Source organism: Cyprinus carpio, chromosome B4 (genome assembly GCF_018340385.1).
Source record: "Cyprinus carpio isolate SPL01 chromosome B4, ASM1834038v1, whole genome shotgun sequence".
NCBI classification, from domain to species: domain Eukaryota; kingdom Metazoa; phylum Chordata; class Actinopteri; order Cypriniformes; family Cyprinidae; genus Cyprinus; species Cyprinus carpio.
The window spans coordinates 8,124,457-8,151,504 of record NC_056600.1 but is presented as its reverse complement, the minus strand read 5'-3'; the positions used below and the strand labels follow the sequence as shown (position 1 = coordinate 8,151,504).

Sequence of the window (27,048 nt, the reverse complement as noted above, 5' to 3'; positions counted from 1 at the left end):
CGACTGTGACCACCAACCAGCCTCACATTCACACGGTCTAATATTTTAAACAAATGTGAGAGAGAAAGAGATGCATATTGTCAATTAATAAATAATAATATTGTCATCTGAAACGCTACATTATAATCAAACATCTTGAAGCAAAATAAAAAAAATATTTCAATATTCTGACCAATTCCAGAAAGTAACATTTCTTCATCCCCTCTCTCTGTTGTTGTTTGTTTTTTAATTTGTGTACTTACCAGCTGTGTGATGAGTATTACAATTGCAGACAGTAAAATGAACATCAGGCATCTTCCCATCATATTTAGCATGATTAACTCAACTCCCAGAACAAGCTTCTCCGCTCTGATGATACAGAATTACAGGCATCCTCTTAATGAGAGAGAAAGAGGCCCAACATCCTCCAATCACACTCGCTATTACCTTATTAGACACAACAGAGGAAATCATCAAACAACTTCAGTGACAAATCAGAGGACGCGTTTCTGATTTTCTCCATATATATCAAAACTGTCAGTGCTGATGAACTCCTCCTCCCCATACATCAAGACGCCTCACTGAGGGGAATTTATATCAAAAATGTAAATGCTGATGCACACACACACACACACACACACACACACACACACACACACACACACACACACACACACACACACACACACACACACACACACACACACACGTTTCTGATTTACAGGAGACAGGAAACTCTCCAGTTTGTTTACAGCATCAAAGCCAAACACCTGCAGAGATGACATAAAAGCACTGATAACAAACTGAAAATGTCCAAAATTAGTTTATAAATATATCATATACTCAACTCTCAACAAAATCAACAAACAAACTCAACAAAATATATAGCATAAACTCAACTCTGTAAAATTGTAAAATGGCATAAAAGGACATTCGAGTAAATAAAGGCTTAACCTTGTATAAGGTTTAATAGACTATGAGGGAAATTTCATGAAACCTTAACATCTGTCAAAATAATTCCTGTAACTAATGTAAAATTTATTTGATTTTCAACATGTTCAAAACAGCTGCAAATACAAAAAGCCTGACCAACTTAACCTGCTGGCCAGGTGTGGATTTGACATTTTAGGGGCTCTAAGCAATGTGAAAACCCGGCCCCCCTCAGTACAAATCACGTTCTTAGGGGCAGAACCACTACTTCTGCTGGTTATGTAATTTATCATGTAATGATTATTATCTTAATCATTCAGCTTACATGTCTAAATGCAGTAAGGCATGAGTGGCTGATAAGATATTTGTGTTAACGAACAGTTTAAGTGGCCAGTGAGTGTATACCGTATTAACATTAGATATAATAAAATGGAAAAAAGAAACCTGCTGCTCCATAATGTTGTTTGTCATCAATGAAGAGGATCTCATAAACTTGTGTGTAGCTTGAATAACTAAGTACTGCAGGTAAGGATAATTTCCAAACAAAAGAATACCAGAATGTAGAAGAACCTTACCTTGGTTTTATTTATGACTGCAGCACTTATGTATTGATGAAATTGCTGTGGCTTCACACAACAGGCAGCTGTGCTTGTTTTATATTGATGAATATGACATGAGCTGCACTGGGACTTTAATATTCTGTTGTTAAGCATTGTTAAGTCATAATATATTGTTATTATATTATTACATATGGTGTATAGAGGAAAAATATATCTTTTAAACGTTTTTCACAGAATAATAGTTGATACAGTTGATTTTAGCTGATTGTTATTTTCTTATTTCTTTCTATTGTGAAAGTTTACTTATCGCATCCAAAATAAATGCAAGTATATTTTCAGGCATTATCCACTCATGAACTCAGAAAAAGCTGAGGGCTGTTACATCACTGATGGTCATTTGGGTTTATATTTAGGATGTTTTGATTGTCACTGTGTTTGTGGTTTAAAAGGTAAGATTAGACATTTGACTTCAAATTTGACTCCTCCTCCACATCATCATAATCTGTTATTAAATACAAAATCTTAAAATACTTATCAAATTACAGTATTTGACATGATTTAAGTCTAAAAACTGGGAAAATATGAAAAATATTCAAATCTAAATAAAGATGTTAATATAATGACAACAAAAAGGTTACAGTAACTTATCCGACAGGTTTGTCACATCTTCACTGACACTCATGACATCATCATACTCCTCCTGAACTCTCTCTGATCAAGAATGACATAAAAATATCTCATATCAGTTTATAAAACACTTTATCACATTTGAAGGATCCCTTTTCCCTTCAGTGACTTGATTACACAGAACACGTCTGATACTCATGTAAACATGAATCATTAAAACATGATGTAGTTTTGTGGAATATGTAGTTTTGTGCATTTAGAGTTTTGTCTATTGATGGTTAAGTCTTTTTATTTTTATGTTGTGTTCACTACATGTTGAGTTATGAGTAAATTTAAATGTAAACCAAAAAACTCATTAAGGTAGTAATTTAAAATATTATCTGTAACAATCTTGTTTTTAAAGGAATATTATTATTTATTTATTCTAATTGATAAAGTAAAACACCTTTTTTGATAGAGTTCTGTCCCCTTGTCATGACATCATCATAGCTCTCAGGTGTGTCTTCTACAAATTCAAACATTCATCACAGAAACATATTAATTACATTCAAAACAGATTTTAAATATCTGTCTTAAACATACTGTAGTATTTTATTTTAAAAGTATATTATATGCTGTTTGTAGAGTAAGAGAGTGACACCTGTCTCACGATCTGGTTTCAGTCCATCAGTGATGACATCATCATAGTAATCCCGGTGTGAATTTCCTTCAATCACCATCTCTTCTGCATCAACACACAACTATGTTGGATACAAAACCAAAATATTGATCTTGCTGCAGGTCAACATACTTTATTAAACACCTGGTAATGAAAATCATGTGAACAATTAAAAAGGTCACTGACCCTTTTAGGGCCACTTTCATTAGTAACATCATCATAAAATGCAGTCTTGATCTCTTTTGCTAAACAAAAGGAGAGCTGACTGTTAATATTTAAGTAAACAGCAGTATTCTAATAGTATTGGGTCAACAATCAAATATGTAACAGAATTTGTTTATTACTGTTAATATATTATTTATTTATTTATTTATTAGGCAAATTCTTTTAAAAAAAGGATTTGAGGTTGAATTTGGGAGTGAAATGTGTGTTTCATCACATGCTTCTTACCCAGAATCCAGTTCTTCAGAGATGAGACTCCCTGCTAAAGAAGAGCAGAGCAGTCAGAAACATGTTCATCATTACAAACAGACTGAATCCTCATTTCCTTAATTATTATGTAGACAACACAGCACAAATATTATTTATGAGAATTTAAAAGCATTATAGGCAGAACTCCCTTTTTTGGGCCTATTAACAAACACACGAGTATCCTCACATGAACCCATTCCTCCTTATGACAATCTAAAAATACTTACAGGTAGAGATACTCACTGACACACACACACACACACACACACACACACACACACACACACACACACACACACACACACACACACACACACACACACACACACACACACACATAATCATACACCTGCAGCTCTGTGGTTTTCTGTCAGGAATTCTGTGGTTTGAAGCAGGAGGTTTAACAGGACTAATAATAGATGAACATCAACTGTCTGACAGACTCTTATAATGCTATTAAATTGAGATTGAAGGCCCATGTCTCACCCCTCTGAGTGAAGTGATTGTGTCTGTGCTGAATCTCCTCATAACGGTCTCAGTCTTCGTCCTGTTTTGTCTCCTCTTAAGAGAGCTGTGAGTGTAGACAGACAAACCTGCTGTCAGTTCACAAACACATGACTGATCACACACTGAATAAGACACAATATGCCAGTGTCTGGATCTCTCCTACCTCTCCTCATCACTCTGGTTCTGTTGAATCAGTATAAGCAGTGGCACTAAGAGCAGTAAGAGCACAACTCCCAGAACAATCACAAGCACTGGGGGCACTGGGGGGAAGTTTTTGTGGAGGAGAGAGACTGGAGTTGAGCACACTGGAGGAGAAACTGGAGGAGAAGCTGATGTTGTTGTGGCAGGGGTATGGACACTGACAAATCTGTTCAAACACATTCAAAATCATGCAAAACATTGATTTACAATATTATTAGCTCTAAACACTTAAATGAATAATACTCCTCTCTGTTTTGCGGTGACTCGCACAGGTCGTCCAGCATGCTCTTTGTGGGAGCAGTCAGTGTGAGTTTTTCAGGGAGAGAGGACAGTCCCACAGGTGAATCTCATTCCCTCTGCACTCGACTCTGTTCAGCCACACAACACCTTCACCACACCAAAGACTGAATTCCCATCAGCCCTCAGTGCTGCTCCACAACCCAGCTGCCTGCAGACCACCTGAGCATCGCTGATGTCCCACTGATCATCACAAGACTGAGCCCCACACAGCGTTTATGATACACCTCCAGCCTCCCAGAGCACCGGACATCCCCCCTCCCCTCAGTCTGAGAGGAACATGATCTAAAACACACACATCACAAAGGAGTAGAAACAATAATTACCGGCAGAGTACTGTCAGAAAAGCAATGTCTCCACAGGAGTATGTGTGTGATCATTTGTACTATATATTCCAACATGAAATCCTGCTGGTGCCATCATATTACAACACCATTAACTTAGGTTGCATAAAAAAACATTCATAATTTTTTTATGTTTTTTTCCATTTAAATGAACTTACCTGAACACTGTCCTCTGATGAGAGATGGTGGAGCATGTCAGAGAGCTTCGAGGAGACTCATAACTCTCCTGTTGTTCTGTAACAACAATTAAATATTATAAAATATTTATTCCATATAATTTCTCAAAGCATTAATGCTAAAGGATAAACTGTATTGTTTGCCCCGATGGAAAAAAGTATTTGCTTTTACCCGAGCAGATGATTTTTGGCCACTTCATCGTCCACCACAGTTATTCTCCGTCCCCAGAGTGAAGATTGGACAACTGCCATAAAGTAGAATCATGTGGTCGACATGTAACTTTATCCAGCCAGTTAGGAGCTGATTTCAGTCTTGATGTAGAATCAGACAAAACACCAGATCTTCCACAGTTCAGCTCTTGACAGATCAGACTCACTGTATCTCTGTCCATCTGGTTTAAACACACATTACCCCAGGATCCATTGTAGAAAACCTCCACATTCCCCTTCACAGCCCTCAGTTTAACCTGATTCTCTTAAACTCTATATGAAAAAAACATGACAACAACCACATGAATGTTGAAATTGTATAAAACTGTATATTTGACTTCAATGTAAACAATTTAGCAGCATGTTTTACCTGAGCACAACGACTCCTACATCTCCTCCTTGTGATTACAGTCATGATTTTTTCCCCAGCCTGGAGAAGAGCAGCTCCACCGGGACGTCTCATTCCCCTCACACTCCCACCTCACCCAGCCATATTGGTCCAGAACCAGGACCAAACCCAGGCACACCACATGGGCATCTTTAATATCCAGGAGTCATCACACACTGTCCCCCCAGCCTCCAGCCTCCCTGCACAATCTCCCCCCAGAAAACCCACCAGCCTGATGGACCCCGACCTGATATTCCAGAGACAGAAAAAAACACATTATTGACCACTACAACTGAAGAGATCTGCCCAGATGTTGTTTGTTCTCACCAAGGCAGGTGATTGTACAGCTGTTGTGTGGAGCTGCAGTTGAGAGTTGGTGGAAGCTGCAGTTCCCCAGATGAGCTTCACTCCCAGAGCACTGGAAGCCCATCACACACTCATGACTGTTCAGGACTGGATGAAGAGGAGCCATAGAAGTTCAGCACAGAGTCACAGCCCAGCTGTCTGCAGACCACAGAGAATTCAGTGAGACTCCAGGAGTCCAGCAGAACTCTCTACACACAACCTCTGCATCCTGCTGGTCAAAGACAGCATCACACACTGGCATCCACGTCTGATAATGAAGGATCTCTAACCTCCCAGAGCACAGGTGAGATCCATTAACTGACATCCACGTCTGATAATGAAGGATCTCTAACCTATATGAGGTTGTTTAAATATGAATCACAGTACACAAAAATATTGTGAAATACCATAACAATAGTTTTCCACAACAAAACAATTATTCTTTGTGTCATCATAATAAATCAATTGGGCAACAAGTTTTTTTTTTTTTCTCATTTACCTGAACAGATGACACCAGCATCAGAATTGTGAGTACAAGCATGTAGGCTCCATCCTGATGACCCACAGTTTTTCAGTGTAGACTCTGATGCAGTACATAGTATCCCACTCATCCAGACTGGTCTTGATCCTGATCCAAAATGAGCACCACCCACAGCATCTACAGGTTCTCCACAGTCCAGCTCTCTACACACCACTGCAGCATCAGCCATATCCCAGAAATCATGACACACTGTTCCCCACTGACCTCTATGAAGAACCTCCACTCAACCAGCACAGCGACTGTGACCACCAACCAACCTCACATTTTTTTTTATCTAAGTGACAGAAGAATACAAGAAAGAAGCTACAAATAAAAGTAGGATATTTTTAATATTAAGTCTTCTTTTTAATTCTCACCTGCATATAATAGCCCCTGGTAATTATCATGAGGACAGTTGCTCTCATGTGATGGTGATGTTGGACAGACGTGAATCTGAGATTCATTTCCTCTGCACTGAATCTCTTGTGTCCACATCTCTGAGTGTCTCCTTTGTCAAAAGCAGCTGCTCCCAGCACCTGTACAGGGAGCCCCCCACAGTCCAGCTCTCTACTACACACAAACCTCTTGCATCCTGCTGGTCAAAGACAGCGTCACACACTGACATCCACGTCTGATCATGAAGTATCTCTAACCTCCCAGGGCAGCGAGAACCTCCAACCAGTCTGATTTCTGAAAGAACACAGATTTAAAAAATAAAAAAAAACATTTATGGATCCTCAAGATCATGATTTATACATCATTTTAGTCTTTGAGTAAATAAAAATACAAAAGGAAAACACAAAAATCACAAATATGAAATCTATTTATTATGATCAAGATTTTTAAATCAGCTTCTTTAGAAGTCAGTATGGAAGCACACAAATCTTGTATAGATATGAATAAAAAAATATGTAAAATATGTAAAATCAAACCTGAGCAGATGACTCCGGCATCTTTAGAATGAGCACCACCCAGAGCATCTACAGGTTCTCCACAGCCCAGCTCTCTACACACCACTGCAGCATCAGCCAAATCCCATTCCCACACACTGTTCCCCACTGACCTCTATGAAGAACCTCCACTGTCCCAGAACAGCGACTGTGACCACCAACCAATAAAATTGAAGACAATGAGAGAGATGTATATATATATATATAAGCAGGAACAAGAAATTAATTTTTGTGGTACACAAAACAACGATTGGTAAAAATGTTTGTGACCACCAACCAACATGTTTGTCCTCTAAATGATATTTTTGTTTGTCAGTGGGGGGGTTTGTGTTCTAAATGAATATTTACATTTTTTTACACAGAGGTATCGTCATAGGTACTCTAGTGTATCCAAAAATGTGAAATGAATTTCACTGCCATCAAAAACACGCATCGAGGGACCGAGACATGTGCTTAATTTAATGATTACACATTTATTTTGAGAGAGAATTAAACTGCCTGCTAACAAACAATTACACAGGCTCAAATTCAAACATTTGTGACAATTACAATTACCCTGTCATCTAAAACACACTAATTTTACAGTTACAGTTTTCATTTTAAGTGACTAAAGAACGAACAATCCTGACCCCTTTATAAAAATGAACTTTTTTTGATTTCAAATGTTAACACTTACCAAGTTTGTGGTAATTATTACAACTGAAATCAGTTTAAAATGCGTGTCAGCATCTCCCCATCATCCTCTCCTCAAGGCTGGATTAACTCAAACACCCAGAACAAGCTTCTCTGCTCTGGATGAGACAGGAAGTACAGGCCATCCTCTTAATTGAGAGAGAAAGAGGCCCCAACACACCCTCCAATCACCACTCCGCTATTACCGTTATTTAGGGGAACACAACAGAGGAAATCATCAAACAACTTCAGTGACAAATCAGAGGATGCTTTTATGACTTTCACCAAATATATCTAAACTGTCAGAGCTGATGAACTCCTCCTCCCCACACATCAAGACCTCAGTGAGGGAATGTCTACACAGTTACACACATATATGATACTTACAGGAGACAGGAAATTCTCCAGTTTATTTACAGCATCAACACCTGCAGTGACAAGATAAAAGCACTGAATGTACAAAACTTTGTCTGTTAATGTTTACATATACTAGCATCACATTAACACACAAACAAAACTCAACTCAAGACCAAGAATGTTTTAAGTTTACCAAGAGAACTTTGTCTGTTAATGTTTTGTTAGATTTTTGTTTAAACTTTTATCTACAGTCCTTCTTCCCAAAACAATTAGCATATGTGTGAAAAAGTTCATTATTTTTCCATAATGTAATGATAAAAATTTAACTTTCATATATTTTAGATTCATTGCACACCAATGAAATATGTTCAGGTCTTTTATTGTTTTAATAACTGAGGATTTTGGCCATACGCTCATGCAACGCATGTGAAACCCAAAATTCCTATCTCAAAAAATTAGCATTATCATGAAAAAAGGTTCTCTAAACGAGCTAATCATCTGAATCAACTAATTAACTGTAAACACCGAGCAAAAGATTCCCGGAGGCTTTTAAAAACTCCCAGCCTGGTTCATTACTCAAAAAACCGCAATCATGGTAAGACTGCCGACCTGACTTGCTGTCCAGGAAGCCATCATTGACACCCTCAAGCGAGGAGGGGTACGGAGACACAAACGACCATGTCATTTCGAACGAATATGCTGTTCCCAGAGTGCTGTATTAAGGCAACCTCAGTGGGGAAGGTCTGTGTGGAAGGAAAAAGTGTGGCAAAAACGCTGCACACGAGAAGAGGTGACCGGACCCTGAGGGAAGATGTGGGAGAAGGGACCGATTCCAGAACCTTGGGGGACCTGCGGAAGCAGTGGACTGCGTCTGGAGTAGAAACATCCAGAGCCACCGTGCCACAGGCGTGTGCTTTTGAACCCGAAACAGCGCAGAAGTGCCTGACCTGGGTCGACAGAGCTCAGAGGGAAGCAGCACTGACTGTTGCGCAGTGGTCCAAAGTACTTTTTTTCGGATGAAAGCAAATTTTGCATGTCCTTCTTGAAATCAAGGTGCCAGAGTCTGGAGGAAGACTGGGGAGAAAGAAAGCCCAAAAAAATGCTGAAGTCCCAGTGTCCAAGTACCCACAGTCAGCTGATGGTCTGGTTTGCCATGTCAGCTGCTGTGTTGGTCCACTGTGTTATCAAGGGCAGGTCATGTGCGCTAAATGATCATGGCTAGCTATCATGGAGCACTATTTTTGTCAGCTGCTTCATGCTAGCATATGCTGAAAAGCTTTAATGGAGATGAAGATTTCTTTTTTTCAGCACGACCTGGGCACCTGCTCACGACAGTGCCAAAAACAACTGGTACTATGGTTTAAACTGACCATGGTATTACTGTTCTCAATTGGCTGCCAACCTCTCCTGACCTGAACCCCATAAAGAGAATCTTTGGGGATTATTGTGAAGAGATAACGTTTGAGAGATGCACGACCCAACACTCTGGATGAAGCTTAAGGCCGCTATCGAAGCTCCCTCTGGCCTCCTAAACACCTCAGCAATGCCACAGGCTGATTTTGCCTCCATGCCACGCCCGCATGTTGACAAAAGCAGTCATTTCTGCAAAGGATTGCCCGACCAAGTATTGTAGGCATAACTGAACATAATTATTTGAAGGTTGACTTTTTTTGTATTAAAACACTTTTCTTTTATTGGTCGGGATGAAATATGCTAATTTTTTTGAGATAGGATTTTGGGTTTTCATGAGCTGTATGCCAAAATCATCATATTAAACAATAAAAGACCTGAAATATTTCAGTTGGTGTGCAATGAATCTAAAATATATGAAAGTTTAATTTTTATCATTACATTATGGAAAATAATGAACTTTTTCACAATATGCTAATTTTTTGAGAAGGACCTGTATATCTCAAAATAACTCACGTGACTCGTGAAATTGACTTCATTGCATAACAGTGGTCTCTTTCAGTTGGTCCACAAAACCCATAATCATCAACGCAGTGAAGAAAAAAGTGAAGATTAGCTCACCTTGTGACCAGCAGAGAGAGCCATGTACTGCATTCTGTATTGCACATACTTGAAAAATGGACCCCCATAGACTTTAGTATAAAAGAAAATGTAGTTTTGTTGTATTTCAATAATAATAATAACAATACTAATATATTAGTTTCACACAAATTATGAACAGTGAAACAGATACTGAATAAAGATGGATGATAAAAAAATGAAGCACTGCATGACATTTCAATAAAACCCACCTTATTAAACCCAACACTGCATTCAGAAATAACTGTGGTTGGTTTACATGTCACTCATACGGTCTCTTTTTATCTACATTTTCCTTTCGGTGATATTTACAGGCAAAGTGAGAGTCTGAGTTTCACTCTGTATTGTAAAGTCTATAAGCTACGTACACACTGTAAAATTTCAAGAGTGACAACCGCATTTAAACACAGGAGTGAATCCACTAAATTCCATTTCATTCAGTAACACTAGAGACCAATCGAACAATCCTTTTTCCAGGTTTTTGATTAGGATGTTGATTTTTGAAGTGAGTCTTTGGGGGAAGTATGGAGGTACATGTGTGTTATTTGTGTTTATTTATTCTTTTTTTCTATTTCTCCTGCATGTCAGCTTCAAAACAGAAGCTTTTTAAGATCAACAGAGCATTCACAGCAGATCAGGACTGGTAGAACATACTTATTCCATCAAAGCCCTTCAAGTACAGCTATCTCAGAGGACTGCCTATTCTGCCCTTGACAAAGCTCATCCACTCTTGTTAACTGGCTCTGATTATCATTCACTTAACCACTACAATCGTTACTTGTGTCTCTTACCGTTTGCTTGTTCTTTTAAGCTATGTTTTATTTTTTTTTTTTATGTTTGTGGTTTTCATTCACATTGTTTCTAAATTATTGTGTAGAGTGATCAGATGCATTTTAAATAATTGCTAAAAGCTTCATTGGCCAAAAAACGTCTCAGGTTACGAATGTAACCATGGTTCCCTGAGTAGGGAACGAGACACTGCGTCCTCTAGGGGTCGCTATGGGGGACACCTCGTTGTGACCCTTGTCTGAAGCATTCATTGAAAAAACACCAACGAGTTGGCCGGCAACAGCCTCTGACGTCACTACCGGCGCGACTCAACAAACAGGCCACCGGGACAACACGTCCATTCACTTCTTCGTCTGAAGCTTGCGTCCGAAGCATGGCAGGGAAGCTAGAGGACGCAGTGTCTCGTTCCCTCCTCAGGGAACCATGGTTACATTCATAACCTGAGACGTTTCCTTTCAAGGGAACTTCGAACTGCGCCCTCTAGGGGTCGCTATGGGAACAGTATACCCACGCTGCCATGCTGAGGGGAGTGGGCAGGCCAGAATCATGGCGAACACTAAGTACCAACTCTACCATTTCCATGGGAGTTGCCCCTGGGACATTTAGACGGCTGTCTGTGACAGTACCCCTCACGGCCAGAAGCCTAAGCTACATACCCAACTTAATTGTTAGGGCCTCAGCCCAGGGTAGAGCTGAAGGCTTGGAATCAGGAAAGATTCCTTTAAAGGGATATGGCTAGGAACCTAGCATTTTATACTAAGTCTTGCCTGTCACACAGGGTCTACCGCTTTGCTCTCGCAAAGCTTTGCTGAAGGAGCTGTCTCAACAGATCTCCCGTCGCAAACACCCTGTATTTAGATAAGGTATCCGAGGATACATAGGTGGAGTAGTAAGCGCCCAAAGATGAACGGGGCTTTTACCAACTCAAGAAAGGGCACGAAGCAACCGCGCGAAGCCCTCACCATAGAGGATTTTAGAAAGAACGCCAATCGATACTAGCATGCGAACTTACCACAGTGTGGATTTCAGAAAGTGTGCAAAGACTTCACTGCCACACTTACCATAGCATGGATTTGTTCAAATAATGTTCTAAGGAAGGGCTCTCGTTGCACTCTGATAGAGCAGTATCATAGATGGGAATGGTGCATCTCAAAACATTATATTTGAGAATCATCCAACTCTAGCTGTGGGAAAGTAATGGCTGGAGTGCTCTGGGAAAAACATTGAACTCAGTCTCGATGAATTAGAGGAGAACTCCTGAATCCAGAGTAGCGCGCTCATAGGCGACCCTTCTTGGAAAAGGGGAGGCGCTGCTAAAACTACCACGCGAATCGCCCAAATAGCCCCTCAGTTGGAGGGAGCGATGCTTGAAGTGTATAAATGAATTCACACTGGCTGGAAATGGAGGGCCAAGGAACCAAGGTCCTTATATATCTCAAAAGAAAGGGAACGAGGCAGAGCGCATAACCCTTTAACATACAGGATTTCAGAAAAGTGCTTAGAGTATTTGTGTGCACACTTACCAATACGGGATTTGTTTTAGAAAGTGCGCAAAGTGTTCACGTGCACACTGACCACCATGTGGGTTTTCAGAAAGTACACAGAGCTTAGCGGTGTGTAACTGATTGTTTCTAAGCATCGCAGAGGCGCATGGACCGCAACGGGAGAGGTAAGCTCAAATTTTACAAACCTCTAGCAGCGGGGAGCATCCACCCGAGGCACCATATACAAGAAGACTTCTGTAACTGCCACCTTCACTTCCTCCGCTGGATGCGACAGCACAGCTAAGCGGCCAGGAGGACCCCTCAGGGTGCCTGGCTAGGACATCCATGAAATTCCCTGCAGTGCTGTGCCAGGCCTGATGATCAAGGAGGCTCCGCAGAAAACCTGTGATCTCAGCTGCCTAATACCAGAACCTGAAAAGCCGGATGCCTCGGTGATGAGCACGAGTGTTTAGTCAACACTGTAACTGAGCACTGCCAAGGAAAACTCACAGAGTTTTATTAGTAGAAACATAACCCACCAGCAATGTACACAATAAGTATATACAGAAAAGGGTTATTCCCACCCTCCTGCGCTGGAAAACCCCCACACAAGGGCGTCGCCCTTTTAGTCCGGACAATCATTAGGTGGTTGCTATGAACATAGAACCCAGCCAAAACATTATAGGTCCAGCATAGGAGACTGTTATTGCGTTAGAGGGTTCCCACCTAACCTCGATCAGGTGGAGAGCTGGTGGTTACAGGGGAATTAGGAAGGGGAGGATAAAAGCAGAAGTTTAAAAAATCCCTAAAGGAATGAGGTAGAGATACCTCAGTATCACTGAACGCTGCGCCATCGTCTGGATCACATCCCTTAAGGTTCTGCTTACCTCCTTGTGACCCACAATTCCTCTTCATCCCTCCCCGCAAGGTGGGGGTGAGTGCGCGAGTCGCGACACTAGCCTTTTCTGTGCCTTTTTCTTTCTCCCGATGTCTGCCAGGTTCATCCACAGAAGTCTCTCCGCCACCACCATGGCCGCCATAGTCCTGCACTTGGCAGAGGCGGCCTGCTTGGGAGCCTGGAGAGAGACCTGTGGTGCGGAAAAAGAAACCTGATCAGGAAAAAGGGCTTCGCCTCTATCCAGGTCTCTTAGCAGATCAGTCTGATATGCTTGAAGCACCACCATCGTGGTGTAATTAAAAAGCCACAGCCTGACCTGGCTGCTGCGTAATCTGCCTTGCGCATTTAAGCGAGATGTATTTCTTGAAAGGGGCTTAGATGGCAAGGAGGGAGATTAAGAGAGGATGTCTTCCCGCAGAATGAAAGCTCTTTCTACAGGGGGCATCATCTCATAGCCGTTTTCATGCATCGCCTCGATGTCGGTCAAAAACTCTTATGCCGAAAACCGATGGATGCGGAAGAAAACGGCCTGCTCTTCATTTCCTTTCGATCTCTGTATGGAGATCAGGCAGAAATGGAAGGCTCACCCTGAGCTGGAGGGCTATGGTCGGAAAGATAACGCTCATCGAGGCACGATCCATAAACTCCAACATCTCTACATACGCAGGGCAGGAGAATTGAGAAGGCTCAACCTCAGCTTCTTCACCATCCTCAAATATCTCCTGCTTTTCCTGGGTAAAAACCCAGCAGAGCACTAACCTCAGTATCAGAAAGTGTTAAAGATATAACATCATCCTCCTCTCTCTCGTCCACCGCCATTATGAGCGCGAAAGGGAAAGTCACTCTTTAAACCATTCAGACAGATCCACCTGAAATTTTCATGAGCTCATTCTCCTCTGTGCCTCAGCAGCGGCGGGTCCTGAACCGCGGGAAGCAGATGGTTGCCTTTTTTTTCCTCGGAAAGAGAGATGAACGAGAGCGGAGCTTTTTCCTTGAAAAAACAGGACCGTTTCCTCCTGAGGAGTCAGCTACAGACTGAAATTCTGCAGGAAGTACAAGGATTGGACAGCAGAAGACTGGTGCAAAGTTATTTTCTCTGATGAAGCTCCCTTCCGACTGTTTGGGACATTTGGAAAATCAATTGTTCGGAGAAGAAAAGGTGAACGCTATCATGAGTCCTGTGTGCCAACAGTGAGCATCCTGAGACCATCCATGTGTGGGGTTGCGTTTCAACAAAACGGAGTGGGCTCTCTTTGGGCTCTCTCATAATTCTGCCCAAAAACACTGCCATGAATAAAGAATGGTATCAAAACGTCCTGCAAGAGCGACTTCTTCCAATGATCCATTAACAATTTGGTGATTATCCGTGCATTTTCCAGCATGATGGAGTACCCTGTCACAAAGCAAGAGTGATAAAGAAGTGACTCGAAGATCATTACATTAAAATTTTCGATCCATGGCCAGGCAACTCCCCGGATCTCAATCCCATAAAGAACCTGTGGTCAGTCCTCAAACGCGAGTGGACAAGCAGAAGCACACAAATTGTGATCAACTGTGAGAACTAATAAGGCAAGAATGGATCGCCATCAGTCAGGATTTGGCCCAGAAGCTAATATCCAGCATGCCAGAGCGAATTGCAGAGGTTATGAAGAACAAGGGTCAACACTAAATATGGACTCATTATATATTTTTTGCCAATAAAAGCCTTTAAATCTTATGATATGCTTATCATTGTTTTTCATTGTTTTTTAGATATAAGTTGGAAAATAGTCTGGCAGATACTGAAGCAGCAAACTTGTGCAAAACACAAAATTTGTCACTGCCAAAACTTTTGGCCATGACTGTAATGTCACTTTTAGGGGCTTAGCTAGATGTATGTGTTAAAAGTTTTACATGAAACAAAATGCTCAGAGTAAGAGCTCTTGCATTCTGTTTTTGGACCAGCTGCGGCGAACACAAGGGGTGCGGCTCACCTCAGCTCCTAAACTCGTGAATCAGTATATCTTGTACACGAATCTGGGCACAGATAATGTCCCTGGGTCGCTTATTAACATGACTACATGTTAATACATCACAATACATTAGGGTATTTTTATAAAAGTTCATTATTTTCCATAATGTAATGATAAAAATTAAACTTTCCATATATTTTAGATTCATTGCACACAACTGAAATATTTCAGGTATTTTATTGTTTGAATACTGATGATTTTGGCATACAGCTCATGAAAACCCAAATTCCTATTTCAAAAAATTAGCATATTTCATCCGACCAAATAAAAGGAAAGTGGTTTTTAATACAAAAAAAAGTCAACCTTCAAATAATTTTGTTCAGTTATGCACCTCAATACTATGGTCGGGAATCCTTTGCAGAAATGACTGCTTCAATGCGGCGTGGCATGGAGGCAATCAGCCTGTGGGCACTGCTGTGCTCGTGTTATGGAGGCCAGGATGCTTCGATAGCAGACTTAAGCTCATCCAGAGTGTTGGGTCTTTGCATCTCTCAAACTTTCCTCTTCACAATATCCCACAGATTCCTCTATGGGGTTCAGGTCAGGAGAGGTTGGCAGGCAGGCCAGTTGAGGCACAGTAATACCATGGTCAGTAAACCATTTGACCAGTGGTTTTGGCACTGTGGAGCAGGTGCCAGGGCGTGCTGAAAACAAAAAAACGAAAAATCTTCATCTCCATAAAGCTTTTCAGCAGATGGAAGCCTGAAGTGCTCCAAAATCTCCTGATAGCTAGCTGCATTTTTTTTGACCCTATGCCGAGACTTGATTTAAAAAAACACAGTGGACCCAACACCAGCAGCGACATGGCACCCCAGACCATCACGACTGTGGGTACTTGACACTGGTACTTCAGGCATTTTGGCATTTCCTTCTTCCCCTGTCTTCCTCCAGACTCTGGCACCCTTGATTTCCAAATGACATGCAAAATTTGCTTTCATCCGAATAGCCGAAAAAAGTACTTTTGCCACACTGAGCAACAGTCCCAGTGCTGCTTCTCTGTAGCGCCAGGTCAGGCACTTCTGTGTCGCGCGCTGTTTCCGTGGTTCAAAAGCACACGCCTGTGCACGGTGGCTCGGATGTTTCTACTCCAGACTCAGTCCACTGCTTCCGCAGGTCCCCCAAGGTCTGGAATCGGTCCTTCTCCACAATCTTCCGCAGGGTCCGGTCCACCTCTTCTCGTTGTGCAGCGCGTTTTTTGCCACACTTTTTCCTGTCCCACAGACTTACCACTGAGGTGCCTTGTTGATTACAGCACTATGGGAACAGCCTATTCGTTCAGAAATTTCTTTCTGTGTCTTTACCCTCTCGCTTGAGGGTGTCAATGATGGCCTTTTCTGGACAGCAGGTCAGGTCGGCAGTCTTACCCATGATTACGGTTTTGAGTAATGACAACCAGGCTGGGAAGTTTTTAAAAGCCTCAGGAATCTTTTGCAGGTGGTTTACAGTTAATTAGTTGATTCAGATGATTAGCTCTCGTTTAGAGAACCTTTTCATGATATGCTTAAATTTTTTGAGATAGGGATTTTGGGTTTTTCATGAGCTGTATGCCAAAATCACATCAGTATTAAAATTTTAAATATAAAAGACCTGAAATATTTCAGTTGGTGTGCAATGAATCTAAAATATATTGGAAAGTTTAATTTTTATCATTACATTATGGAAAATAATGAACTTTTATCACAATATGCTAATTTTTTGAGAAGGACCTGTATATACATCAGGAGCCATTTGAGAGATGCACTCTGTCTGAAAATAGTCTTATAAGCAACTAAGGAATGCACAGCTCAAACACAAGTGGTTACACCATGGTATATGATTTTCTTAAAGGGTTAGTTCACCCAAAAATGAAAATTCTGTCAGTTATTACTTGCCCTCATGTCGTTCCAAACCTGTAAGACCTTCGTTCATCTTCGGAACACAAATTAAGAAATTTTTAATAAAATCAGAGAGCTCTCTGACCCTCCATAGATAGCAAGGATACCTCCAAGATCAAGACACAGAAAAGTAGCACAGACATCGGTAAAATAATCCATGTGGAATCAGGGGTTCAAACTTAATTTTACGAAGCTACAAGAATACTTTTCTTGTTGTTTACATTCAGTAGAAAGTTTACGAAGCTACAAGAATACTTTTCTTGTATTTACAGTGATACATTTTGTTTTTTGGGTACTCGTCTCCAAAATGTCGTGAGATGGGGTAACTGCGGGGAGAAGAATTGTTAAATAAATTATGTCATAATTGTTTTCTTTGCACTCAAATAGTATTCTTGTAGCTTGTCTTTGCTACGTTTCTGGACCCGGGAACATTTCAGTTGCGTTGCTGTCTACGGAGGGTCAGAGATTGCTCAGATTTTTTCAAAAATATGTGAAATTGGGTTCTGTAGCTGAATGAAGGTTTTACGGGTTTGGAAGGACATGAGGGTGAGTAATTAATGACAGAATTTAAATTTTTGGGTGAACTAACCCTTTAATTAAACCCTACTTTAAAAACTGAAAAAAAGACAGTTGCTACATTGTTTTCAGCCAACTTATGAATCAGACCAGAAAGATACCACTCCGCTTTACACTGTCTAAAGGAATTCGAGCTTTTTTAAGATGCACACAATCTCAGACTGACAGATTATATTCAATGAAGGTTATACTTTTAAATGGACGTAGCATATTTTTGAGATGTGCGTGTATTATTGGCCGGTTATATTTAAACAAACACAATGCTCACATCATAAACCCATAGTAGGCTAAAAAGCATTTACATAAATTAAACAATATTATCGAGTAATAATCTTTTCAATATCCACCTTTTTCTTGTGTAAAATTGTAAATTCTACGGGTCTAACTTCCGGTCTCATCCACGTCCAGCTATTTTTAGCTGTACAAAACAGTTCGTTTTGCTGCTTGATATTGAAAGTTAGTGTGTCTTATCATATTATTTTAATGTATTCATCTTGAATTATGAGCACACTGATTTTTGTAGTGCAAACAGTTTCAACCATTTACTGCAAGTTGTTATTCTCCTACTTATTTACCTATAGCGGCTAATGAACCGGAAGTCTCACCCAAAGGCTTACTTCCGCATTGAGGAAAAAGGTGGATAGTTTTCATATGGAGTGTTTCTCTGATGCCTTTAACACCGCATTATTTGGAATGGTTGGCAATCCTAAACAAAAGAGAATTGTCTCAGGGGCCCCTAGTGTTCGTGGCCCTGGGCTGCAGCCCATGTTGCCCATTAGAATAACGCGGCCCTGGATATAAGTAAAAATAAACAGGTATTTTCTGAGTTTTGAGCCATTCATTCCTGTTTTATACACATTGCCATAATAGAGTCAATCGAAAAAAAAAAAAAAATTCTGTAATTAATCACAATTAATTGCATAATGATATAATACATTTATATTGTTAAAATTTCACATTGAATCTCCAAACTAATGTAGAAACAACACATAAAGGATTTCTATAGTAAGATTAATACGCTCGATACAATGTGATCGTCTCTATTGAATGCATTTTTCCCTCAATTATAGCCATTCATACATTACAGTATAATTGAAAGCTATTATTTTTAACATTTAATAGGCTTTAAAAAATGTCGGCTTTTTTTTTTTTGTGTGAATATAAGAGAAAATTTTCATATAATTTATATATATGGCAACTTTTAATTTAAGTGAACATAAAAGAAAAACTTCACATAAACTATAAATGTATAGCTTTATGTTCATGTTAGTTATAAAATCACATGTACTTTTTTATTTATTTAAATTATTGTTTTTTAGTAGTTGTTTTTTTGATAGGTCATAGGTCATCATACAGGAATACTAGACCAAGTTTGCAGCTGCAATTTTGTTTAATACTGCAATACCGATCTATTTCTTTGGGTGGCAGTAAAAGGACTGAGATGTGCTTTGTTTAATGAACCATTGAACGGAATCATTGGCGCTTACTCAGGAAATCTCTAACGAGATATTAACGTGGTTATTAAGGAATTATCTAATGGGTTATTTGGATTCTTGATAACAAAATGAGACCTAAATTGAAAAGTGGATATATTTATTGTTGTTTATCGGAATTGTACATGAGACTATTTAAATGTTTGTGTGCAGCTTTGGATTTGTGCAGGTGATTTAATGTAATGTGGTGAGGAGGTTTTGAAAATTTAAAAGAGTATTAATATTATAAGTAAGTAGAGTTGCATTACATTGTTTATTTTTTGATTTAAGCACTTGTGTAGATGAAATAGTAGCAGTACACAAGTGATATGCAATATTCATTACCTGGTTAAAAAAACACACCTTAATTACATAAAGCTGCATTATTATTATTATTATATACTTAGGGTTGTTGTTTGACGTTAGCCTATTTATTATATTATTTCAGCATTATACTACTACACCTTTTATATATATAAAAACTCTAGTGTTTTTTCTCTGTGTTGTTGTGGGGTGTTTTATTTATCTACATACAAAACTCCAGTACAGATATGCTGAATGAAGAACAGGAGTCAGAGATGCGTTCAATTAAAGAAAAATTTACTGAAGAACATGGTTTGCAGTTTCATTAGCAGAAATCAGCTTCAGTACTCTCGATGGAGTTCGTAAGCCGCTCTGCGTACAACTCAAAATCACCAACAATTATACTCTTGACAGAGGATACTAACTGCGTCAATGTGCTGGTCAGCAAAAATCTGATTGGTTCCAAAACCTGTACTCTCGATGGAGTTCGTAAACATATGAAAGCAAAGCTTGAATGCATATCTTCTGAGACTATTTGGTGACAAGTCTCCCAAAGACCTATATATGATCGCTGGACCAATCGGCAGTTTGAACGTCTTGTCCTGGGGACTGTCCTGAAGCTTACTTCCTTACAGACAGTATACTACACACACATACACAAGAGAACTTATCAGAAACTTCACAGGCTGCCTAGCCCTAGGCTAGAATTTTATCAGTAATGGTTTGTTAAAACACACTCATGGCAAGTCTCATCTTAGAGAGTAGAAATATAGGCTAAAACAGGATTTCAATATCAAGCCAGGTACATTAATATCACAGTCTCTGTTGTCCAAGTCTCTCGTGTCTCATGTAAAGGGGAGGTCAGCCTGACCTCTTTGACATGGCCACTCGTGACCTGGGAAGGAATAGTCTTAGCCCTTTAAAGGCTTACTGTTACCACATTTCCACTCTTGCATCAGAAAAAACATCTAAGTGGTTAAATACAGATCAATAACTTGTTTAATAATCACACAATATATTAATGAAATAATTAATATAAGGAAGGAAGGATATGGTCAGGGCGTTATCCACTTCATCCTCTCCTTCACACTGATGGTCATTTGGTACTATGAAAAAGTGAAAAGTGAAAGTGATGTCTGTCTTTGTGCTTTAGATATGTCTATGTCTTTGTGCTTTATACGATAAGATCTTAAGATTAATCTCAGGGTTTGTGTAATGTTTTATTAAAATCCTCAAAAAAAAAAAAATTTTGTGTTTTTTTTTTTTTTATTATTATAAATGTCTAAACAAAGGTTTAATACCACAAAAAGGGGGGAAACCAGAAAAACCTGAGAATTAACATTTCAATATCAACATCACTACAACTTTGTTCAGATGTGTTGAACTGAGGCAGTGGATGAGATCGTTTGGGATAATTGAGCCATTTTTAGTCTTTCTTATTCTTGACTCCTCCTCCACATCATCATAATCTGTTATTATATATAAAATATTAAATCAGGTCAAATGTTGTTATTGGATAAATATTTTAAAAGTCTAAAAAAACGGGAAAATATTAACTAAATTAAAATTATGTTAAGATAATGAGAACAAAAGGGTTATAGTAACTTACCCACCATGTTTGTCACATCTTCACTGACACTCATGACATCATCATACTCCTCCTGAACTCCCTCTGATCAAAAATGATATAAAAACATCTCATATCAGTTTATAAAATACGTTCTCATTTGAAGGATTCATTTTCCCTTAAGTGAACTGATTACACAGAACACGTCTGAGGCCTAGTCACATACAAGGGTATTTTTGTAAACCTGTGTTTTTCCTGGATTTTATACGTTATTATTTGAAGGTTTGTTTTTCATGCATTTAAACAAGATTTTTGGTTCTGACGAAGAAACAAAAACACGCTATGAAGCACTGCCAAGAGCATGTCAAACCAACAGGTGGCAATTTAGAAGTTTGCGAAAAAAGTGTGCACTGATGCCACAAGTCAAAATCTCTGGTTTCATCAGCTACAACATCACAAACACTGCAACCAGAGTTTCTGAGAATCTTCACCCTGGCAAGAGTTTTCAATGATCTGATACTGCATTTGCATGTGGACAAATGGCCAAACCACATAGAAACAGCTGTGGTTTTGAAAATACCCATGTTCGTGTGGACAGGGCCTGATTCTTGTCACATGTTTTCTGCCCCTGTCTGCTATGTGCCTTGTTTGTCTTCGTAGTTAACCTCCTTAGTTGCTTCAGTCACTCACTTGACCACACACACATCTGCTTGTTAGTTTCCAAAGTAAGTCATTGATCCCTTTTGGTCTCCTGTGTATAAATAGCCCTTATGGTTGCTTTGTGTTTTGTTGGCTGTTGAATGTATTTGTGCTTGTTTTACCAGTGTTTCTTTCTTGTGTTTTTTGTTTCCCCATTTTCCTGTTTGGTCTGTTGTTTACTTCTATTAAACTCCTGCAATTAGGCCTCGTTTACACTGCCAGTTATGTGACCCAATTCCGATTTTTTGCTCATATGTGACACAGATCGGATCTGTTCTATGACAGTGTAAACAGGGAAAAAAGCGCATGCCATTCGGATATTTCGAGATCGGTTTTCAGGCCTCATTCATATGTGGAAATAAATCGGACTATAAATGAGATACGTGCCAATGTGACTGTCCTGTGATGGGTAAACATGCACATCGGATTTTCTGAGGTCACCCCCATTTTCTGAGGCATTGTGTTCTGTACGTCATTAAAACTGCGACGATTTTATACTTCTCCGCAGTTTAACGACGTCATATGTGAGCTACAGGCAAAAAAAAAAAAAAGTATTTGTACATTTTCTCCGCTCGCTTCTCGCACTGACTGTCATCCGAAGTGCGTGGATATAGCGCGCAATCCCAATAAATACACACATATACAGAATTACAGTATTTCATAATCTGCATAATCTGCTCTGTCTTTCTCGGGGAAACTGTTGGGGGGGAAAACTGAATGTTTAACATTATATTAGATGCCATATGCATTAGCAAGTACTTTAGGATGTCTGTATCATTATCATAATGTTAACTCTAACAATAAAAGAAAAAGAGGGCAATCACTCACTGCACTTCACTGTGAACTGCTTTTGTAGTTTTAATAATCAATTTATTTTTAATGAACACTACACGTTAGTTTTTACCATTTTGCTTTTAGATAAGATGATAAAAGTAATGCATTTTTTGTTTCTTTCAAGGTTACTTGTACTGATTTTTTTTTCATCTGTTCTTATTTATAATAGCAAAGATAAAATAAAAAAATAGCTGTATATTGTGTTTATTAATATAGTAATTAATAAGAAAAGATGGAGAAAAGGCACTGTCGACTTCAAATGGGTTACTCAGTCATTTTTTGTCCGATTCTGTAGAAAAGGCCCCAAAGTTATGTTAGTGTTGCTATTATTTAGTACAGCTGACCATAATGTGCTTTATGTTTTACTTTTACTCCCATTTATTCAGTGCTTGTAATAGTGGTACAAGCGTGCGCTGGTTGTATATTCTATCTGTCGTCACGCAGTAGTTATGCAGTTACGATAGAGATGGTCAGGGTCGGTTGTCACGCAGTTAGTATCAGGATGATAGAGAGCATCGGATCGGTAGATTATAATTGTGAGTGACACTTTCCTCAGCGTGTGCGTGAATGAGGAAACAGTAAGTAAATCTGTCTGCATTACTCGTGATATTGTATTTCTTTGTCAGCTGTATTTCTGATATTCGATATGGATGAGAGTTAGGAGTTTAAGGGTCGCTACACGACAGTTGTGTTAAATTATATCCACGTTCGTACGTTACCCTGACCTCAGTACGTGCGGTGTTAAATGGGTCACATCTGTTAGACATGTTATACTTTATTCAATACCTGTTGTTATGAAGTTACAGTACCTGTGGCTGAGTAAAATATGAAGTGGTGTTAAATATCATTATCTGGACCGCTATTGATGCTTTAAAGTATATCATAGACGACAGTAAGTTCTATCTACGTTATTAGTAACTTAATGCATGGTAGAAAATCTGAGAAATGTTTGACTCCTTTCTCTCTGCTTACATTTTAGAGTTTAAGAGATATAGTCATATTCTGACTACTGTTTATTTATGTTTGTAATGTGTATTAGTGCTTAAGGAGGGAATGAGTCGTATGCATATGTTTCCTTTCTTCATTTGTATTTGTTCTCTCGTTATAGAAACCACACTCAAAATTACACTCACCTTTAAACTCACTCATAGGTTAAAGTGGTGGGAATAAACAGAATAATTAGAATTTTTTTTCCTTTATTGATTTGATAATGTGTTATATGTTGGGATTAAGTGGTGTTCTGGCCGACACACCTGAGTGAACCTGGTGATAAACCCAGAATTAGCACCTAGACTGAGCGTCTACCCATAATCTTCACTTCAGATTCCAACAAATCAAAATCATTCTGAAGGTCTTTTAATGGAGAATTTCAGCCCCCCCCCCATTTTTTTTCTTTTTTTTTCTTAATTGCTCATTGTGACTCGTTTTGTCAGCACAAGTCACATTATTCTCATGACGAGCACTTGTGGAGACGGTAAATGACAACGCATGCATGATGTTTCAGGTGGTGTGGCAAGTGTAAACACATGAATCGAATATGGGAAACATCGGATGTAGGCAACAAATCAGAATTGGGCATCAAGACCTGCAGTGTAAACGAGGCCGTAGATCCTGATCTCAGCCAGCTTTCTCCAGCACATTACAATATTCATGTAAACATGCGAAGGGTGATTAAAAAAAATAAAAAATAGTTCTGTGCATCTCACCTGTTACCCCTTGAGAGCTCGGTCTATTAATGATGACATCATCATAATTCTCTGGTGTGTCCACTGCACATAAAAATATGAGTCAAAATTAATATAAGCAAAACCTTTAAGACAGTCATTTAAAGTATTATCTAACAATCTTGATTTTAGAGGAATATTTTTAAAAAGTTGCTAAAAAGTAAAACACCTTTTTTGATATTAGAGTTCAATCCGCTCAACATGACATCATCATAATCATCATAGCTCTCAGGTGTGTCTTCTACAAATTCACACATTCATCACAGACACATTCATTACATTCAGAAAAAATTGAAATATCTGTCTTAAACATACTGTAGTATTTTATTTTAAAAGTATATTATATGCTGTTGTAGAGTAAGAGAGTGACACCTGTCTCACGATCTGGTTTCAGTCCATCAGTGATGACATCATCATAATATCCCGGTGTGATTTCCTTCACCATCTCTTCTGCATCAACACACAATATGTTTGGATACACAAGCCAAAATGTTGCAGATCCTGAGACTGAGAATTTATTATAAACATTTGGTAATGAATTATGTGAACAATTAAAAAGGTCACTTGCCTTTTAGGCCACTGCCGATGGTGACATCATCATAATATGAAGTCTTGAACTCTTGCTAAAAGGAGAGCAGACCTTTAATATATAATTAAGCAGGAGTTTTTGAATAGTATTAAGTCACTGATCAAATATGTAACAGAATTTGTTTATTTATATAGGTGTATTTTTAAAAAGGATTTGAGTGAATGTGCACTTCATCTCTCGAACCTGAGAGAAGCTCATCAGCATCTTCATACCCAGAATGCAGTTCTTCAGAGATGAGACTCCCCTGTGAAAGAGGAGCAGAGCAGTCAGAAACACATTCATAATTACAAACAGACTGAATCCTCATTTCCTTTGCATCATAAAGAAGAAAACACAGCACAAATATTAATTATTCACATTTAAAAGCATTATAGGCAGATCCCTTTTTTGTTAGGCCTATTAACAAACACACAAGTATCCTCATGTGAACTTATTCCTCACTGCCTTCCAGAAATTCAAGCAAATACACATGTGCCTAAAATTTTTTGTATATACTTTATGTATATGTAGATCTTTGGCTTTTATGTCTGTGGTTTTCTTGTGGTTTTGAAGCAGGGAGGTGTAACAGGACTAATAATAGATGAACATCAACTGTCTGACAGACTCTTATTAATGCTATTAAATGAGGATTGATGGCTCATGTCGCACCCTCTGAGTGAAGTGATTGTGTCTGATTGCTGAAGAATCTCCCCATAAATGGTCTCAGTCTTCGTCCTGTGTCTCCTCTTAGAGAGAGCTGTGAGTGTAGACAGACAAACCTGCTGTCAGTTCACAACACATGACTGATCACAACACTGAATAAAGACACAATATGACAGGTCTCTGGATCTCTCCTACCTCTCCTCATCGCTCTGTTCTGCTGAATTAGTATAAGCAGTGGCACTAAGAGCAGTAAGAGCGCAACTCCCAGAACAATCACAAGCACTGGGGGGACGGAGAGAGCTGAAGAGTTTGTGGAGGAGAGACTGATGTTGAGCGCACCAGAGGAGAAACTGGAGGAGAAGCTGATCTTGTTGTGGCAGGAGTAGTGGACACTGACAAATCTGGCAAAACAGACACAAACACATACACAATAATGCAAATGATTAATTTAAACAAATATTATTAGCACTAAATGATCCAGAAATTTTGCCTGACCTACACAGTTGAGTGTAACAAGTTTCTTTTGTGGGCAGTCTGCCAAATGCATAAATGTTTATGTAATGTTATTTCTAAATTTACATAAATTATAATTTGAATGAAAAAGAAAAAAAAAACTATAAATATAGCAGCATGTTTACCTGAGCACACGACTCCTACATCCTCCTTGTGATTACAGTCATGTTTTCCCCAGCCTGGAGAAGAGCAGCTCCACAGGGACGTCTCATTCCCCTCAAACTCCACCTCGTCCAGCCATATGGGTCCAGAACCAGGACCAAACCAGGCTGGTACCTGCTGGTTACTGAGGGCCACTCCACACTTCAGCTGTCTGCACACCACATGGGCATCTTTAATATCCCACGAGTCATCACACACTGTCCCCCATGAGCCGCTGGTTTGTAAAAACCTCCAGCCTCTCCCTGCACAGTCTCCCCCAGCAACCCACCAGCCCTGATGGACCCACGACCTGATATTCAGAGAAAGAAAAAACACATTATTGATCACGAACAACTCCTGAAAGAATCTGCCCAGATGTTGTTGTTCTCACCAAGGCAGGTGATGTACAGATGTTGTGTGGAGCTGCAGTTGAGGAGTTTGTGGAGAGCTGCAGTTCCCCAGATGAGCTTCACTCCCAGAGCAACTGGAAGCCCGTCACAAACTCATGACTGTGTTCAGGACTGGATGAAAAGGAGCCGTAGAAGTTTCAGTAATCGCAGCGACAGAGCCACAGCTTCCAGCTGTCTGCAGACCACAGATGGATTCAGTGAGACTCCAGGAGTCCAGCAGAACTCTCCTCCAGACCTGATGGATGAAAACTTCCAGCCCCGCCTCACACTGTCTCTCTCC

The 27,048-nt window shown here is 39.5% G+C and overlaps 1 long non-coding RNA gene and 1 pseudogene across 1 annotated transcript; one reads left to right on the top strand and one right to left on the bottom strand.

Moving 5' to 3' along the window:
- LOC122136978 overlaps positions 1 to 27,048 on the top strand; it is a 140,712-nt pseudogene that overhangs the window by 70,896 nt on the left and 42,768 nt on the right.
- Positions 2,552 to 25,735, bottom strand: LOC122137003. Its single transcript, XR_006154508.1, has 4 exons — positions 25,711 to 25,735; positions 25,246 to 25,306; positions 24,846 to 24,923; positions 2,552 to 2,601 (listed from the first exon to the last, which is right to left on the bottom strand). It is a non-coding gene; the product is annotated as an uncharacterized LOC122137003 (long non-coding RNA).